General features: G+C 37.3%; 1 pseudogene; it reads right to left on the bottom strand.

Annotated features, from left to right (window-relative positions):
• Positions 1-1,799: 1,799 nt before the first annotated feature.
• Positions 1,800-6,774, bottom strand: LOC147282759 (DNA replication ATP-dependent helicase/nuclease JHS1-like; annotated as a pseudogene).
• Positions 6,775-7,412: the final 638 nt, after the last annotated feature.

Here is a 7,412-nt window from a genome sequence, read left to right as displayed (position 1 = left end):
GGTGAGCCGTTCGAGGGTTGATCGTAAGGTGGGTTTGGGGACTTGGAGTGAGGGAGAGGTTTCTAAATTGATTTATGAACATGATGATGATGATGAGGAGGAGGAGGAGGAGGAGGAGAAGAAGGTGGTGATTGGTCGGAAGAGGAAGCTGAGATACGAAGAGAAAGGGTCGGAACACCATGGAGGGTGGTTCATTGACGAGTACAGTCTTGTTGATGCTGCTGGTCGTTCTTGTTATGATCAGTTGGTGATTTGTAGGCTCAGAAAAAACGACAGGTCGTCTTCTACTATTACTACTGGATCAAGGAAGAGGAAGTCATCATCATCTTCATGCGCCACAAAGAAGAAAAAATTGAGGGTTACTAATGATGATGATCATCCACAACAACTAGGGCAAGACTGTACTAGTACTCTGACTACTACTACTTATCATGATCATCATGATCATCTTCCACAACTAGGGCAAGGGCAAGAGCAAAGCTGTCACGCTCAACCAAGTGCTCCTCTGGTCTACCTTGACGAGGATGATAATGAGGATGACCGATTCATGGTTGATATCGGTGATCTGTTATCATTGGAAGACCTTGATTATAATTCTGAGTTGATGAGTTCTGATCCGGTGGTGGACGTTGATCAAGCATTACAGTCACTACCCAACTTCGACAACAACCAGATGGTCGTCTTTGAAGACCAACCCTTGACCTCCACAACAACTTACTCAACAGCTGCTGCAGGAGGCTTCAGCAACCAACTTCCACAATTGGACGACCTTGATTGCTTTGATTATAATTCTCTGTTGATGAATTCTGATCCGGTGCTGGACATTGATCAAGCATTACAGTCACTACCCAACTACGACAACAACCAGACCGTCGTCTTTGAAGACCAACCCTTGACCTCCACAACTTACGATGCTGTAGGAATGGGTGATGGTCAAGTAGTAGCAGGAGGCTACAGCAACCAATACCAACCATTGGACGACATGATCATCAACAGTAGCAGCTATGATTGTTGGTCCAACTCCTTTGTCAATGAACTATTCATGCATTAATTTCTTATTCACTATGTATACTGTTTCTTTGATTTCAATTATCAATCTTGAATTCTTATTTAGTTGCTACTTTTTGCATCTAAGTTCATCGATCATGATCTTTACCAATGTAATTAACATTACTGTATTTGTCACTGGTCAAATCAATATATATACATAATTAATTCTATGTTCCTCTTTTAATTACTCCATATCCTATATATGTGAGGAATTCTCCTTATTACGATGAACCATTAGACGACATCATCATCAATACTACCCATAAAATTCTTGGTGTACTCCTTTGCCAATGAGTTCTTAATGGGTCATTAGACCACATCATCAATGCTAGCTTAGCATGTACACAAGAACTACACATGCTAGCTGTAGCTAATTTAGTCGCACTACTGTTTTAACTTCCTCAGCTAATTTCTTAGTTACTATGTATACTGTGTCTTTGATTTCAATTATCAATCTCGAATATTCATTTAATTTTTCTTTTTCCCTTTAATCTCAAAGTCACTCAATAATTATAATTCATTGGGCACGGAAAAAGAAGATATGTCGCACGTATATACATATATCATTATAGCAACCAACAAACTCAAGTCATCTTGAATTCACATTGAAATGGGATTTTCTAAGCAAGTGAGAACACCAATGTGATCCTTACCTTTGCACGAGTGAGAGCCACATTAATCCTATGCCAGTCTCCTAGCATTGAGGAAGAGCAATTTCTTGGGTTTTGAAGTTGTCCTAACAAAGGAAACTAGTATGCAATCCTTGTCTCTTCCCTGGATAAACCAAAAATGCATGTAAGAGACAATAGTGGAGTCATGATAATTTAACTTCGATAACAAAGCCATATATCTTTTCCTTCCAAAGCAACCCATAGTTAGATCAAGGATAAATAGTAGGGTTGAATACTGGATACAATTTCTCCTTTTTTATTTAAAAAATAAAAAAGAATTCCGAATAAACTCTTAAACTCTGTCAAAGGTTTATTAAAGGCCACAACATCGCATGAACATGCAGGTTGTATAATATTCAGGTATTTATCATATAATTTCCATATATATGTAATCAACTTTAGAAAAAATAAATAAATAATAGCACAACAATGTAGAAAATGAAGGCTTCCATCTGACCTGGTATTTGTCAATGGTATGTGTATCTCCACAGAGGTAAGGTTGATGGTAAGCTGAATTATCTCTGCCTGGGAGTTATAAGGGGTGATGATGCCAATATCTTCTCCCCTGATTCCACTGCTAACTAGTTTCTCCACAAACTATGATCAACATGAGGATTTTATTTCAGTTTGTAAAACTACAAGCTACTTAAAGGGTTTGCATCAGACAAGAAAATTTGAAAAGAAAAAGTATTTTTTCCTCAAGCAACAAATATTATTTGCAATATATATTCAAGCAAGGATCAAACCTCTACAATTATGTGAGCTTCCATCGGGTTGTTCACAATCTTGTGGTCCTTTACCTCAAAAGCAGGTAGAGTATCTAGGTTGTGACAAATGATAAATATTAAAACCCAAGCACAAATTAACCCACCCTGCTAATTTGGTAAATGATTATGGAAAACAAGCAATAGTACTTCTACGAACCTGTATTAATAAATATAACTGGTTTGCTTGGATCTAGAACCTGCAACCATGAGCAGAAGAAAGTCCTAAGACACTGAATTTAAATAAGTTTTTGACACTTGGAAAGTGCGCTATGTTTATCAACCAAAACATCGATTTCATTACAAAAGTAGTAACTAGCAAATTTAAGAGAATACAGTTCTGCAACAAATATAAAAGTTCAACTGAATGATTATGGAGAGAAATTATAAATTATTTCAAAGTAACGTCTTTAAAAATTCCAACCTCCACAAGCATACAAGTTCTCAATGTTTTTCTGGAGCACCGTTCTTGTGTGTTCCTCCAAGAAAGTTATTGTAGGTATCTCCTCCACAAGTCCAGCCTACAAAAACAGAGAAATTTTACATATCATAGATGAACAAATTAGAAGCTATTTTATGGAGAAAGATTCTTGACCATGTCTATTTATTGAAAATTTTACAAAGTCATAGGTATGTTCTGAGACCTGAAAAACTTGGTGCATTATTGTACCCATTAGTGCTGCAGTTGAATGCTCACTGCTTTTCAGCCTCTCATCCAGGACAGTTCGCCTAGGGCAAAAGAAATTAGCTGCAACCTAAAAAATGTTTTTATTGATTAGGACCAAGCAGGGTAACAATAACCACAAAACTAGTCACCAAAGATCAGAGCAGTCACAATTACAAAACCACAATAAATAATGACATATGAAGAACAATTGAACAAAAAGGCAGTATAACTGAGTTCCCGACACCAATTCATCTGGGTGAACAATTATAAAGATTTTATGACTATCGACATGACACTGTCCTTGGTTATCAAATTCACCAATAACGTTGACAGTATCTCCAGGTGTAATGACACTGTAAAACCTGAGAAAAATATAATTGAAAAAGAAAAAGAGTGGGGAATATTAATAATAATATTTGGAAAGAAAAGAAGAGTTTGCGTTTTCATGTTTTATTCTTGTAATCCCACCAAGAACATTCATTTTTAACCAAATGTACAAACTACATTTTTTTATATAGAGAAAACAAAGACTTTACCAATAAAAGCCAAAAGTTAAAAAAAAAAGGTCCTAGCCATGGCAGGAGTTCACAATCTAGGCCAAACGAACAAAGTTAGCCAATTACATCAAGGAATCGAACTACAAACTTCTCTCTAACTACAAATGACGAAGACTAAGATCAACTAATAGCTGCCCCCAATCCTAATGAAGAATATTAAAAGGAATGTCTCTACAAACAGCTGAAATTGATGACCATAAGGAAGACCAACTCTTACTCTATCCCATAAAGATGACACCTGATCCCCTAGCCTTTCTTCAAAAATTCTAGCGTTCCTCTCTAACCAAACCACCCAAAACACAGCCAACCAACCACAATTCCATAAAAATTCCCCCCCGTCCAAAAGAAAAATAGTAAATAATAATAATAATCACAGTGCTTCTCAACTAATAAAGACACACAAGAGGCTGGAATCACCCAACTCAACCTTGCCTCCTCAAAAAGGTTTTTCCACAATCCAAGGGCAATTGGGCAATGGAGAAAAAAGTGACCAAATATTTACTCTCCCCTCTTGCAAATAACTCACCAAGAGCGTGACAGCTACATGTAAGGCCTCCTCTGCTGAACATTATCACTAGTATTGACCCTCCCATGGGGTATAATCCAAGAAAGTATTTGAACCTTGCCAACCTTAGTCTTCCAAAGGCATTCTATATTTCTAATCACATGTAAGTGTCAAAAATGACAAGGCTGGAATGACATGGCAAAAGATAAGTATGCTCTCGCATTATTACCTAAAGTGGATGACTATGGAGATGAAGTCATGACACTATAAAGAGCCATATAAGATAATAACAGAAAAAAATAATAATAATAATAATAATAATCACTATCAGGAATGAACAAGTTGAAATCGCAGAGAAAGTGCATTTTTATTTGGGATCAATAATCGACCTCTAAATAATACACAAAGAAAGAGTATATCATTATTGGAAAATGATTTCAGAAAAAAAAAAATAAAAAATTGCATAAGTATCAAGGTGCTTCAAAGCAAGATATCCAGAAGTACTTACCACTCATCCCGTAAATACACAGCACGCTCTTCTCCAGTTTGCTCATTCAGTAAGGAAAGAACCTGAAAATCAATGGATCTTTATTATCATATATAACCTAAAAAAGGAATGAATTAAATTTGAAGATGTTGCTTACTAGAAACTATAAACATGCATTTGGCAACAGATGAGTCAGCAGGTTTACACTTCTCAGATACCTATAGCAGAAAAAAGTTAAAAATGATCAATCTTGAAGAAACGCACTATTGTTTCATCAAAGAGATACTGGATTAATAAATCATACCTCCAAAGGCTCCAATAGAAGGAAATTACAATTGGAAGATGTGCAAGTAACCTTTTCTGTTAGAGCTGCCACAACTCTTTTTACTGCATGATCCAATTTGGCAGGCATCTTATTATATTTTCCATCTCTAACTTCATAACTTGGAATGGAGATGCCTCCGCATCATTAGATACTGAATCTTCAACAGAAATAACATCTTCTACTTGATCTAAGAGTTCAAGAAAAAAAAAATTGTAATTATTACCATGGCATGAGAACATATAATTTACTCACTCCTGCCATACGATCAACAAAACCAGGGGAACTTGCAACTTAAAGAATAACCGAGTAAGTTTTTTTCTATAAGTAGAACTCATGAGATAATCCACTTATTAAGTCAGGAAACAGAACACAGATCATGAATATTGATTGATCGAAGCAGGATAACATGCTCCAAAAATTGGTATAAAGTTTCTTTCATTCAAACCTTTTTATGCTGCCTCGACCCTAGCTGATCAGAAACTCCATTATACGCAACCCCATTAGCAAGCTGCATTTCAGTTACAGCATCAATTAGAGAAAGAAGATTCCACAATCTCTACTTAGCAGCTCCAAAGACAGAAAATATATATATCAAAAAAATAAAGAAAAGAGAATGAATATTAATTTATAAAAAAAATGATGTAAACAAAACAAAATATCCTTATGTTTCCTTAAGTTTTTTGCCTTTTCTTTTTAACCCTTTTTACGCCAACCCTGTATACCAAAGATCTTTCAGAAGTATTCAGTGTCGGTGAAGAAAGCCTCTTATCAACCTTTTTGAGAAGTCTGTACATTTTTCATTCATTAATAATCTGATAATAATACCAAGAGAAGCAAAATAAATAATAAAAAACATACCTTGTTTAGTGAGCATTGTTGAATGCTTAAAGATTTAATCCTTGAAGAGTCTGCCAACAGCATCATCGTCTCCGGCATGCGCTTCGAAACTGCTTGGAGTCTTTCATTCACCGGAGATATCCTCTATGTCACCTCATCACCCCCATCATCTTGGCTCTGCTTTATCAACTATCACCAAATTGACATTCACAAAATTAAATTAAAAATTAAAAAAAAAAAAATCATTGCAATCAGCATTGCTCAAGCACTCACAAGTGAAACAAACAGCGAATTTAGACTAATTCCATTAATACTATCAGTAAAAACTCATGCGTGTCCATCAATGGTAGCATACTCATGATTGATAGAGAAATGAAAATGGCAATTCCATTATAAAGTATTGAAGCTACAACTACCATTCCAGGCGAGAAGCTGTACCGCTTGAAAGGCGCAGCGTTTGAGATCTCCGGTGAGGCCTCCTCATCCACATTCTCCTCGGCATCAACGACTCTCACTGCTATCAAATTCTCCGGCCGCGTGTTCTGCGACGTCTCGTTCTTATTACTCGACTGCGAATTCGGCCGATTCTCGTGACTTCCCGTAGCTAAAACCGCAGTACCATCATCAATCCGCGCAGCGTTTCGGAGCTCCGGAACCGATTTTGCCGGAACGACGGGGGCGGAGCTCCGGAACCAATTATGCCGGAAAGACGGGGACGGAGCCCACGGAAATGTGTTCGGGGTTCTGAGGGGTGGAGACGGCGCCGTGTTTGGGCTTTTGGGAGTTCTGGTGTGGCGCTCGAAGTAATGTTGGATGCCGAACTTGGCAGGCGGAGGCTGAGTTTTGGGGTTGGATTTCTTAGACGACGTCGTAGAAGAAGATGAAGAATTTGGTTTCTTTCTTGGAGGCATTGGAGGGCAATTGTGTCTTAGTGTGGGAGCTTCCAGTTTCCGCTGGTTCAGCTTCGAGAGACGAGTGAAAGAGAGAGAGAGAGAGAGAGAGAGAGAGAGAGAGAGAGAGAGAGCTGATTTGTGATTTCCCGCCCAAACGTACGTCTCCAGAAAGAGAAATGAAAAATAGGTTGGGTTGGGCTTTCGGGTCAAGATGAATTAACCCAGCTCAATCAGAGCCCAAATTTTGAGATGGATATATGGCAAGCCGGGGATTGGCGCATATTTTCTTTTGGGTTCCCGTAATTAATTACAACTAGGGTTGCAATTTTTGAGGCAACACATTAAAATCTTGGTTCCCCTTTTAGAAATACATATGGTGAAAGCATTAACTAACTTTCATACTTTGAAAATTTTACTTGATACAAAATGAACGGATTTGGATTGATCACTACTTGACATGAATCTATGTATGTATGACATGACCCGCTAACACGAATAATAAACAAGTTGGTCAAGTTAGTGTCCACTATAAGTAACTCGATTTGACACGATGCACTCATCAAACTAGTATTATAGGAAGAAAATGACTAATTTTTTTTTTCCTTCATACAGATTATGTGAACCCTGGTAATTGGACTATTTTTTGTGATTTTGTA

The sequence above is a fragment of the Dryas octopetala genome, chromosome 6, assembly GCF_963921425.1.
Source record: "Dryas octopetala chromosome 6, drDryOcto1.1, whole genome shotgun sequence".
In the NCBI taxonomy this organism is placed as follows: Eukaryota; Viridiplantae; Streptophyta; class Magnoliopsida; order Rosales; family Rosaceae; genus Dryas; species Dryas octopetala.
This window is presented reverse-complemented; position numbering and strand designations above follow the sequence as displayed.